Genomic DNA, 12,125 nt, shown 5'->3' with positions numbered 1-12,125 from the left:
AGATGGAGCCACAGCTGCATGCACCCATCGCTGCTCCTCGGCTTGTGAGCCTGAGCACCCGCAGCAGCCGGCTCCACGCCGCTGAGGCTGATCTCCGCCGTGTCACCCCAGCAGCTACCCCAGCCCACCGCTCCCCAGCCCTGCCAGCTTGCTCTCCCTCTGCGGTGAGGCTGCCGCCAGAGCTGGGAGCTGACATCGTGACGCTGCGCAGCGGCCACCCCTGCACAACGCCTGCTGTACGGGTTTTATTTCTCCCTGGTGTGCTGAGGGAGGAAGCCTGAGAGTCTCTGAGCTCGGCTCGGAGCTGAGCTGCCAGCCTCCGACGGTAGCTGCCCCGTGGCAGTCCCGGTCACTGCACAGAGCCCGGTGCAGCCAGGCTGCTACCACGAGTCCTCGGTAGTGGTGCTTTGCTGTGATCTCCAGCCATCTGGTAGTTGTTAGCGGCCTTATTTCTCTCGCAGCCTGATGTGCCTTATCTCAGGGCTGCACATCTGTGCTATTATCCTCGCTGCTTCGCCGCAGCCACCAGCGCAGGGTGCGCTGAGCAGCCTAAATCCGACCCTGACTACCTGCTGTGGCCTGCCAGCAGCGCTGAATTCGGAAAAGTGGCTTTAATTTCCTGCCCGTTGAACCGGAGGAGGATCGGGCCCCATCAGGCTCTGATTTGGCTGTTTGTTCTCTTCTCACTTGGTCTGCACAGATGCAAACGACAAGGACCGGTCCCAGCACAGCCATGGATTACGTGACTTGGCTGCAGCTGTGCAGGCTGAGTTTTTGCTGCCGGAAAAGCAGAGAATGGATTTAATGCAAAATAAATGGCGCATATTAACTATCCCCCTGTCAGATCCTCCCAGGGAAATGGATTTGTAATTCCTCCGCACGGTGAACTAGGTGAGAACAAGGCTGGCCGCGGTCGTGGTGTTGACCTCCGCTGCTTGGTGGAGTATGGTTGTCTTGTTCCACCGGAAAGTCACAGCGTGACAGCTACCATGTGCTCCTCGTCCGACTGCAGAAATACAGCGCATCCGTGCGCGTGTGCAGCGACGACGGCATCGCAGCGGGTTCAGGGCGGAAAACAAAACAGCTGCAGGTCCCTGCACACCAAAAGCCTCCTCCCGCATCTGCAGAACTCCCTCCTGAGCTCACCGTAAGGAGCAGCAGGAGCCTGGATGTGTTTTCCCTCGTGTTTATTTTAAAGAGACGGCTCATTTAACACTCTGGCCAGTCTTCAAATATAAATAACCTGTACGGCACGTATCCGTGTTCCCAGGGAATAAATTACGCTCTGGGTTCCCCTCCCTTGCTTCCCTTTGCTGTCACTGCCGTGGGTACCTGTGTCCGTGTCCCAGCGGCACCGGGCCGGGCAGCGCTTCCGCCGCGGGGGAGGGCCCGGCCATCCCCGCCTTGCTGAGCCGGGCCTAGGAGCGCTCCCCCGGCCCGCCCTGCAGCCGCGCCTGGTTCCCTGCGGGGCACCAAACCTGACCACCCCCTCCCCGCACCGTGACCCCGCACCGTGCTGGAGCGCCAACAAGCAGGCGCCCGAGGGGTCCGGCGTGCGTGGGACCCCGGGGGGCGGCGGGGGGATGCGGGAGCGAGTGGGGGGATGCTGAGGGGGGGCGGGGGGATGCCGGGGGGGGGTCGACGTTGGGGCGCTCACCACCTGCGGCGGGGAGGGGCGGGTGCCGGGGAAGTCGGGGGGATGGCGGGGGGATGCGGGGGGGGGGGCGTTGGGGCCCTCACCTGCGGCGGGGAGGGGCGGGTGCCGGGGGGGCGGGAGCGAGCGCGGCGCCGCCCCCCCCCGCCCCGCGCGCCGCCGCCGCCGCCGCCTCCCTCCCGCCGCCTCCCTCCCGCCGTCCCCCCGCGCCGCCGCCGCCGCCGCCGCGCCTCCAAGATGCCCGGGCAGCGGCGGGGAGGCTGCCGCAGCCCGCTGGTAGGTGGCGGCCCCGGGGGAGCGGGGCGGGCCCCGGGCGGCGCGGGAGGGGGGTACCGGGCCCGGCGGCGGCGGCGGGGCCCCGGCGCGGCCCTTCCCGGCGTTTGCAGCAAGTGGGGGGGGGGGGGGGCTCCTGCCCTTCCCGGAGCCGCTGCCCGGTGGCGGCCCCCCCGCCCTCCCCTCGGGTCTCCCGGCTGCGAAGCGCGTTTGCGAAGCCGCCCCGGCACCTTCCGCCGCTCGGTGGGGAGAGCGGGGGCCCCGACCCCTTCACACCACCCCCCCCCCCACCCCCCCCCCCCGCCCCGGGGGTACCGGGCCTCCCGCGCCCCTCCCGGCCCTCGCCGCTTGCCGGGAGCCGTCCCGCCGGGAGCAGCGGCGCATCGCCCGGCCGGCGGGAGCGGGGTCCGGGGCCGCCTGCCCGCGCCGTGGCAGCTCTCCCGCCCGCTGCTCCGAGGGCCCCGCACCCCCCCGCCCCCCGGTTTGCCCAGGTACAGCGTGTCGCAGCCCTCCTGCCCCTGAGCCCGGTCATCCCGCGTGAAATCCCCGCGTTTCTCGGTGCCAGGCTCCCGCTGGTGCCGGCACGGAGCTCGGCGCGGAGCCGCTGCCCCCCGGCTGCGCCCGGCTCCCTTCCCAGCAGCGTGGCACGGCTTTAGCCGGGATAAAGTTTAGTTAAATGGAAGTTAAAAGGTAACGGGCTCTCCCGAGGCTGGCGTCTTCGGGAGTCACGCAGGCTTCTTGGAGAGCGGGAGGGAGGAGATGGGCATGTATAATATCTCCGCTAACGCAGCCCCCCTGGTTGCACCGCGGGGCTGGGCGGCATTTCTTGGGATATCGCTCTGGTGTTTTATTGCCTGTGTTCTTACAGACATTATTGCTAGTCTTGAAGCGGAGCATGTTTTGCTCGCGCTGAAAATCTGTTGAGCTGTTAGAAAATGTGCCTGAGTGACACGCGAGAGCTGAATTTCCTCGTCCTCGCGCTTTATTTATGTGTCTTGCCTCCAAAAACATATCAACCGCATATTTTATTGCTCTAATGTGCACAGCTGAAGATGGTTGTAACGTAGCTTGGGCGGCAAAGCGCTGCTCTGCTGAACGGGTTGTGGAGTTTCTGGAGAGGGCAAATGGCTCTTGTTGCTCCATAATTTCCTCAAGTCTTGACATGCCGGGTGTTAATGGCTCCGGCTCTGCCTGCCCTGCCTGGCTTTCGCCCAGGCCTCCTCGCGCTCTCGAGCGAGCCCTGAAACCTCGGCCGAGCCTTTGTTGTTGGAAGGCGGCTTCAAGGAGACCGGCTCTGCTCGAGGAGCTGCTGCAGCCGGACCGAAGCTGGCAGCCGGTGCCTGCCGGCGCGCTGCGCGTCGCGCTGGGGCATTGCTGGCTCCCGGGGGGCACGGCTCCGCGGCCAGCTCACCGCCGGGCAGCGGCCGGCAAAGCCAGGAAGCGCCGCCAACCCGCCGCCCTGCAGGCGCGGGGTCGAGCGGGGGCTTCAGCTGCTCCTTGACCCTTACGATAAGGTCGGCAGTGCCCTTCCTTCCTTATCTTCCCCAGCCCCGGCGAGGCGGTGGCGTGCAGCCCGGCTCGGTTTGTGCTGGAGCGGGGCCGTGGCTGGGCGGCAGGCTGCGGGCAGAGCCCTCCGGCCTCTGCAGGTGCCGTGGGCTCTGTGCTGTGCTTGTAGCTGCTGCGTTTCGCCTGCTAGGAGCACGCTCGAAACTCCTCACTTGGCTCTTACCCTTGTTGAAGGGGTAATAAAAACTAGCCACAAAATGGGAGGAAGGGAGGCTGGTTGTGGTGGTCTCCTTGCCCTGGGCAGCAGTGTCGGAATGCTTGTGCACCCAAGAGGGTATTCCTTGAGGACCCTCCTGGGAAAAGACAGCAAGTGGGATAGAAATACGGGAGGAAGAATGAATGTCGGCGACAGAAGCAGTTGCATCAATTCAGGCAGGTGGTGTTATTGCTACAGAGCCCTGGGTGTGCCGGCTGCTTCACAAGCAATTAGAGACAGGTCTGTGCCCTGCGGAGCCTTCTGCGGCATCGGGTGAAAGTAGTGCGTGCGTACAGCCAGGGTCCTGAGAGTTGCACTGCCTGTTTTGTAAACGTTGCTTTAGAAAAAGAAATTAAGCTGCAGTGGGTGATAAATTCCCTCCCTCGAAAAGAGTGCTTGCAGGCGGGCTGCGCTCCAGTGGCCTCGCTGGCACAGCCGCAGCCTGGGGGGGACGATGTGCTAGCAGTTTGTATGTCGTTGCATATATATACATGTTTGTAAGCAGGGTGGGATCGCCCTTGATGCCATGTGAGATTGATAAATGACTCATTTTTAAAATCAGGATTGTCTTGTCTCTTGATCGTCTCCTCTAGGGGATGGGGAGACATGTTTCCAAACCTGCACGTGGTTTTTTTCATCCTGGATCCCCTGGACTACGGCTCTGAGGGGGTTTCTGTGCTCTCGGTGGCTGGGGCCACTGGACTGCCTGAAGTAGAAGGTGGGGGGTTGAGTCTGTTATCTTGGGGTGAGCTCCTCACTCCTGGGAGTCATCACACCTTGGAGGCTGGTTGCTGGAGAGGCCGTGGCTCTTGGCTGTCCCATTGGAGACGCTGGAACTGGAGCTTTCTCTGCAGGCTGTACAGCAGGTTCTTCAAATGAAGCTAATAAGCAGTGTGATTGCTTTGTACCTCTGGAGGCAGTGACTGCTTCCCATAATATACCCACCTTCGCTCAGTTGAAATCTCTGTTAGGCTGGTGCTCTGCTCTTCGGGGCGAGCTAGCAGAGTATTCCAGGAGGGTCTGTGGCTGCAGGCCATGCTCCCCTGAGCATCCTCCTTGGAAGCGACAGACTTGGGGAGGTTCGGGGTCAGGCACTGGTCTCCTCACCGAGGCTTGAACCTGCGCTGCTGCTTTTGCTTCTCTTTAATGTTCTTGCCCTAGAAAACGAGTGCATGTTGCAGCTTAATGAGTGCCTGGCTTTACTGTCATCTTTGCAAATGAGCAACTCTGTCAGCCTCTCTGATTAACAAGAGGACGCGGCGGGGAAGCCGATGACTGGCCTCCCTTGGCCACCTCTTCCCGCGCGATCGCTTGATGGTGCGAAGCCTGGGGTCCCGAAAATGCCAGGGCAGGGAGGTCAGTGGTGGGGGAGAATGGGGCGTCTGTGTGCTCTGAAAGCTGCCTTGTGCCGTGTGAGGGCGGCGCGGCCAGGCTGGCGGCAGGGCTCCGGCAGCCCCAGCGGCGTGGGGAGGCAGCCTCTCACCCCTCGGATCCTCGGCTGCCTTCCCGTTTTCTTGCGTGTGGCTGCTAGAAAACATCGCAGCAGCAGCTCTTTTTTCCAGTGGCCCAGGACCTGCCTCTCGTCTGCTTGTGCTGTCCTTGGGGGTGACATGGGGGCCAGAGCTGGGGGTGACATGGGGGGAAGAGCTGGGCACGCTGTAGCCCTGGCTTTGCGGGGTGGAGGCAGCAGGGCTCTGCCAGCATCGGTGAGATGTGCAGTGCTTAGTGGCTTCGGCATCTGCCCTCCCCCCCCGGCTCCTCATCCTGGCCCTGAGCAGGCTGGGGAGCACGGCTGGCGGCAGAATGGTTCCTTTTGTGCTTCTGGACACGCTGGCCTTTCTCAGGAAATAGCTTATTGTACTCGCTGGCAGCGCCGGGCTCCGTCATTGCCTCTGCTCCGTCCCTGCGTGGGCTGCCCTCGCCCTGCCCGCTGCGGGCAGCGCCAGGCTGGGCTTCAGGAGGGTCCTGTGCCTCGGACAGGGACATGCGTGCCTGTGCTCAGCTGGGGCTCCCGACTTGCTGCTGGGGGGCAGAAGGCAGCCCCCCCACCGTGGCAATGCCCACCAGCGCAGCGAGGAGAGCAGGGGGGTGCTGCCCCTGGGGAGCACCCTGGTGCGAGGACCGGGCTTGGTGATGGGAAGCTTGGCGTGCCCGGATGCTCGTCGCCTGCTGGGTTGAAGCTCTTTGCCTGGCACAGCCTGGCCGTGCTGTGCCCCTTTGCTCTGAGCTGGGTAACAGCCTGTCCCGTGGGGCTGGGGTGCCCCCGACTGGGCCCGGGGTCTCGGGGTGGGGGCTCAGGCGTGCCTGCCTGTGAGTTCAGACCTCTTTTTGTCTTCTCTCTGTGCCCCTTTCAGCTCCGTGGCGCTGGCCTGCCTTCGTGCAGCTCGCCTGTCCCCACGTCACCGGCTGGGCTTGGCTTCCTCCCCTCCCGAGCAAACAAACCTGACGCGCCTCCGGGCGCCGAAGGGCAGGGGGCATCCCTCTGCCGCCCCTCCCCCCTGCTCCTCTCTGCCTTTGGGGTCTCCCTCGCAGCCAGGCTCAAGCTGTCATCCCTCTCACGTCGTGCCCCCCAGCAGCCTTGCCCTTCCCCTCTGCGCCGCGCTGTCCCCTCCTGCATGGGGCTGTTCGTGGGGGGCGCGGGCTGTCCCAAATGTCACCCCGTGTTCCACCGCGGCCACTGCGAGGGTGCAGGACCGGGGAGGGGATGCTGCACTGTCACCGATGCCATCGCTTCCCCCCATCACCCAGGTGCCTGGGGAGAGCCTGGCATGCTCTGCGGCTCCAAGGCCATTCCCCGCCTCGGCCCGGGCTGCCCTGGGATGGTCCGGGCACGTTTTGGGCTGCGCTGAACCAGGGGAGTCTTTTAAATTGAAGTGGAAATCGCTTGTGGGATTCAGAGGGTGTTTCCCGATGAAAACCGTGTTTATTATTTAAATCTGTGCTGGCTGGGATGTGTCCAAGCGGAGGAGTGTGCTCGGTAGCCTGCTGCAAGCAACCTGGCCTGATATGTGGACGCCTGCTCTTCCCCAGCTGGGTATTGGCAGCTGGTTTTGTTTCCTTTTGGGCATTTCCCGTGGGATTTCCGCACTTCAAAAGGAAGAGGATGCGGATGGGATCTGGTTCGGATGCGATCTTCAGCCAGAGTGCCCTGTGGATGAGCGGGGACACTCGCTCTCACCCGTGCGGATTAAAAGAGATGCCAGATTTTTTTTTTTGCTCTCAGAATTTAAGAGTAGAGAGGCTAAATAGAAAGGGGGGCGGTTGTGTGTGTTTTTTTTTTTTTTGTTTGGGTTTTGTTTTGTTGTTGTTGTGGTTTGTTTTTTTTTAAACAGCTGTGCAGAGTTGGATCCTGCAAGCTCTCAGGTCTTAAAACTGTGTATTTTATATATATCTCCCTATCTAGACTCTACTTGAGGGGGAAAAGGAACCCCAGGAGCTTGAGAAGAGCTAGCATGAGAAATAATGGGAAACCTGCTACGTCAGTGAGAAACTGAGGGCAAATCCTAGAGTGCTTTTTGCAGGCCATGCAAGAAAAGATTTAGAAGGTCTGTGTGCCAGGGCTGCACGAGTGACTTGGCATATGCCAGGAGTCACAAGGCTTTGCCTGCTTTCCGTGGCGTGGCTGGAGATCCTGAAATGAAAGGGGCTCTGTGCCGCTGCAGAATATTATTACTATTGTTTATAACTGGAATTCACGTCTAAGAGGGAAATGAATTGCTAGGTCTGTTTGTTTATTCCTCATTTTGCAGACACAGGAGCTAGACCACAGTGGGGTAATGGCCTAGAAATTAAATTTCATCTTAATACGCAAACCCAATTTTGAGTTGCTTGACCGAAGGGGAAAAAATTAACTTCAGACAGCAGGCAGAGCCCTTCCTGAAGTAGGATTCAAGTACGGCGTAATAAATGTAAGCTGGCTGAAGATCTGTACGGGAGTAAAGAGAGGATGCGTACAGGCACACCCCTCTGAAATGCAGCCGTGCAGCATCCTTTGGCAGCAAGTCAGAGATGACGCGGAATAAATTAGCTTTTGCTTTTTCAGAGGCACAGAGTGAATTAAATGTATTTCATGGACAGTCGTCAGAAGAACCCCCACTAAATCTGGTTGTGTAAGTGGGCTGATTGAAATTAGGCAGGGTAAGGCCATCTAATTACGCTCAAGTACCTGAAGCAAGGGTGGGCTGGGGCGGCCGTGCAGCCCCGCAGAGCGCAGCGCTGGAGTCTGAGCACACTGGTGTGAGCAGCCGCTCTGGTACGCTGCCCCAGCGGGGTGTCCTGGGAGGGAGGAATTTGGAGGGGATGCTTTGAGCTGCAGAGCGACCTGGCTTAACGCTTAGGTAAGGTGCAGACTGGGCTTTTTGCTGGATGTTGTGCTGGCTCGGGCTGCTGCCCGCGGCACCCGCTGCCAGGTGCTGATGCTGAGCACCCTCGTGAAGCCCCACTGTGGCACTGGGTGATGGTGGCACTGGTGGCTGCTGTGCTTGTGGTCGTGCTGCTGAGATGCTGCACCTCCCCTGGCTTTGCTTTGCCCAGGCAGGGTGTCCGGGGCTCTGGCGTGCCTGTGGGACCTGCTGTCTGCCCGTCTTACTCAGCAGCTTCTCTCCAGCAGTGGCTGTCAGCAGGCGCTTTGGGGGCGAGGGAGTGGGCTTGTGAGGGTGGCAAGGGTCTGCACCCCGTGCAGGGGGGAAAGGACAGGCGCGGGAGCTTGGCATCCCTCCCGTAAGTGCTCCAAAGCCCCGGAGCTGGACCTGCTGCCTGTGCAAGGAAGCAGATGTGGATCCAGGCTTCAGGAGGCCTGCACAAGGGGGTTTATCCTGGCTAGACCTGCCCTTAAGCCAGTACCCGCTGGGTGATCGCTGCCCTGGTACTGTGGCTTTGGAGGAGGTGTCCGCACCTCTTCTTACTTGTATTCAGCTGAAACCTCATGCAAGAAAACACTTTTTTTTTTTTTTACTGTGATATTGGTCAAGTGCTGGCACAGGCTGCCCTTAGAGGCTGTGGAGTCTCCATCCATGGAGATACTCAAAACCCAGTGGGCTGCGGTCCTGGGCAGCCTGCTCCAGGTGACCCCACGTGAGCAGGGGTTGGTCTCCGTCCCCAGAGGTCCCTGCAGACCTCAGTGTGTCTGTGACTTACCTGGTTTCTCACCTGAGAGTCTGAGAGTAGGATTGAGTGGCAGGTGACCTACATCAGCCTGTCAGTTGGTGTGGTTGTTACTAGAGGGGGTGTCTCTCCCTGGAGCGATTTGCTCGGACCAAATAGAGCCCAGACATGAAGGGAAGGGCCAATTGCCAAGCTGTTAAAAGGGACCTTAACGTGGGGGACTGCAGTCTGGAAGGGATGTGCACCACAGGGGGAGCAAGCTGCTGGTGGGTGTGCTCCCAGGGAAGGAGGGACAGTGGATTACCTTCCGTTTTAGGGACAGCATTGCTGGAAGCTACCTCCTCTGGGGAGGAAGGAGGGGACGAGCTGTCCCGGCGAGCCCAGCATGTGCGAGCGTGGGGCTGTTTGTCAGCAATGTAGTTGGAAGAACAATTGTTGAAATACAGAGAGGAAAGTCGAGGTGATGCCCCACGTCCAGAGGTCACCCAAACAGCCGGGTTTATGGCTGGGGAGGGAAGAGACTGAAGGAAATAGCAAACCAATGCTGAGAGAAGGGGCCCTGGGGGGCATGGGTGGCCCTATGGATGATGTGCTGGGCGGACATGGGACGTTCTTGCTTTGCAGCCTGCCCTTAGGCCAGAGGAGAGAAAATCTTCCAGGCAGTTATGGTCAAGTTGAGCAAGGAAAGCATCCTGCATTTAGGAACTATTTTAATCTTATAGCCCGGTGCCTGTAAGGGTAGTGGTCGTGTCTAGAGGAGTGGTTCTACATGGTCTGCCTAGCTCTGCTGCCTGCTCAGCTCCCCCAGCATAGCTGGGCAATTCAGATGAGAAGCAAGGCATGGATTTTCAATAGTGTACGTGACAAATTGCTGGAAAAAAGGGAGGTGGTGATGCTCCAGAGGTGTGCTTTGCTGGGGTCCAAAGGCATGCGGGCAATGGGGGAAGTGCCAGGCAAACCCGAGCTGGGGGCAAAATGCGGTGGCCTCTGTTATGCGTGTGATCAGGCCGTTCCAGGGGCCTTTTGGGCTTGAGACTGCTCTCGGGGCCCCCTAGGGGTTTCTGCCACCTGGGAAGAAGCCTTCTGCTGGCTGCGATGATGTGGTGCCCCTGTCGCGCCCACAGGGACGGTGGTGTGGGTGTCCCTGGGGCACAGGACGTGCCAGCAGTGGCGTCTCTGCCTCCAGCTGTGGAGCTGCAGCTTGTGCAAAGCCCAGCACGGCTGCCCAGTCCTGCCGAGGGTCGCCTGTGGGTTATGCCGAAAGCTGGGCAGAGGGTCCATGCTGCCTTTTCCCAGTTCTTCCTCTCTCTGTTGGATGGGGGGATGCACCAGCTGCAGAATAAATCCAAAAACTCTGAATTGGTGCAGGGATATATTGGCTCAGGCCACATAAAGGCATTTTGTTGTTGTTAATGTATCTATGTTCTTAAAGCTGGTGCTCGGGAGCTGCTGGAGCTCCTCCGGCAGCACGTCCCAGGAGCAGCCTGCACGCACGTTGGCTGTCTCCTGAACCCTGTCTGTAAACACGGCAGGCTCGCTTAGGCAGCGCTTGTGTTGCCAAGGTCTTCTCTGTTGATCACTTTGCTTTAGTGCTCACATTGTCTTCTCATCGCTGCAAGCAGCCCCCCCCCCCCGAGCTGAACAGTTTGTACAGGGGCTGGAGCACAGAGCAGGGGTCCCGGCCGGCTCGGGAACTCAGCACGGCCCTGAGCCGCAGCAGAGCGAGCCAAACTCAATTGCGTTTGTTTAGCAAGTTTGCCCTGATTTCTTCTGGCTTGCGCTTTGCATCACGGTAAATTTGTGGCATGCTGGGACCTGGCCTGGTCTCTCTCCGCCGATGCCTCTGTCTGCCTGTGTTGCTTTTTGCCTCTCCCAGAAATGTGCTCTGATTTTTATTTTTTCTTCCTTGGAGGTTTTCTCTGGCTGCGGGTGGCTCCGTCTCTTGCTCTGTGGTGCTGGAAGGGTTTGTGTGCCTGTAGGAAGGAGGAACAGTCTGGGCTTTGTCTTGCAGGAGGGTGGTAGGTGCCGAGCTCCACGACTCGGGGCCTTTTCTGTGATGGGCAATCCTGGCCATAATCATCTTGCTTCCATGGCTGGTGGGTGAGAGATGTCCTCTGGGATCTCTGCAGGGCCCTCCATCATGCCCGAGGTTCTCCTGAGCCCCTGCTTTTCTGTGCTTTGCCTCCCAGCCTTGCTTTCCGCCCAGGAAATCTCCTGTTTCCTCATCGACGAGGGCTGGCCTCTCCAAGGGCCAGGCTCCTCTTTATCCTCTCTGGGATTTTTCTTCCCAGGCCCTGAATCCAGACCTGATGCTTCCTGGCTTCCCTGTTTTCCCTCGAAATCGCCGTCATTCCCTCCAATTCCTGAAGCATCCACCTGCTGTGCCGGTTCTATGCTGCTCCATCCCATCTCCCTGCCCTCTGTTGCTCCTCTTCCCTGGCACCCACAGCTGCCTCGGATAAAGGCTCTGCAGCCATTTTGTGGTTGGACCGGGAGGATTTCTTCCTCAAGCTCTGCTAGAGATGCTCTCTCCTGTTTATTGCTTGCAGCACAGGCTTATTTCAGCTCTTCTTGTGTCTTCCCTTCTCTCCTGGCACCTCTGCTCCCGTTTCCCCAGCCACCACGTCCTTCCTCTCCCTTATCTCTTTTCAAGCCCATTGCAGTTGCTCTCCCCGTTGCTGGTGGCTCCGAGGCTGGGTTTCCCCATCCTTCCTCCTTCCAAGCCCCCGCTGCCCTCCCGACACGAGGGCCTCCCGACGGCTCCTGCCACGCCCGGGCTGCGTCCTGCACCGTGCCCCCCGTACGCCTCCTGCTCTGCCGTTCCCTCTCTCCCACCCCCGGCCGGGGCATGACCCCTGTGCTCGCCCCCCGCCCTGCCCCTGCCCATGGGCAGAGCGCGCCGGCACTGGGTCTGCAGGGGGGGCAGCAGGTCCCCGCGCGTTCGCACGGGGGGCGTGATACGCAAAGCCGGGGTGCCAAGCTCTGCCGCTAAGGAGGAGGTTGCTAAATCTTCCGGCGTGCCCTTGCTGGCTTGCTCCCGGGCACTGATGCCACCCGGGCGAAGCGCGGGGATGCTGTGGCTTCTGCCTCTGGTATCGCGGGCGCCTGCCCAGGCTCTGTTGGGGCTGCCGGCGTGCCAGCTGCGAGAGCCTGCGCGTAGGGCGAAAATGTCTGGGAAGAATCGTGCGCTGGTCTTTGACTTCGCTGTGCTTTGAGAGGAGGGAGCCTGGCTTCTGCTTGTCATCAGAGGATGCTTTCTTGGGTGCTGGCTGCTGTTGCCTTCCTGGACCCCTGCCTCCACGTGTGACACCTTCACATTTTTCTGGCAGGAAA

General features: G+C 60.4%; 1 protein-coding gene across 1 annotated transcript in view; it reads left to right on the top strand.

Moving 5' to 3' along the window:
- The first annotated feature begins 1,823 nt into the window (after positions 1 to 1,823).
- The window catches only part of MID2 (midline 2), a 115,730-nt gene continuing 105,428 nt past the window's right edge, over positions 1,824 to 12,125 (top strand). The window contains exon 1 of the mRNA XM_064463537.1: positions 1,824 to 1,930. The gene's annotated coding sequence lies outside the window, so the exon portion shown is untranslated. The remainder of the gene's footprint in view (positions 1,931 to 12,125) is intronic.

This window comes from Phalacrocorax carbo, chromosome 11, assembly GCF_963921805.1.
Source record: "Phalacrocorax carbo chromosome 11, bPhaCar2.1, whole genome shotgun sequence".
Classification (NCBI taxonomy): Eukaryota; Metazoa; Chordata; class Aves; order Suliformes; family Phalacrocoracidae; genus Phalacrocorax; species Phalacrocorax carbo.
This window is presented reverse-complemented; position numbering and strand designations above follow the sequence as displayed.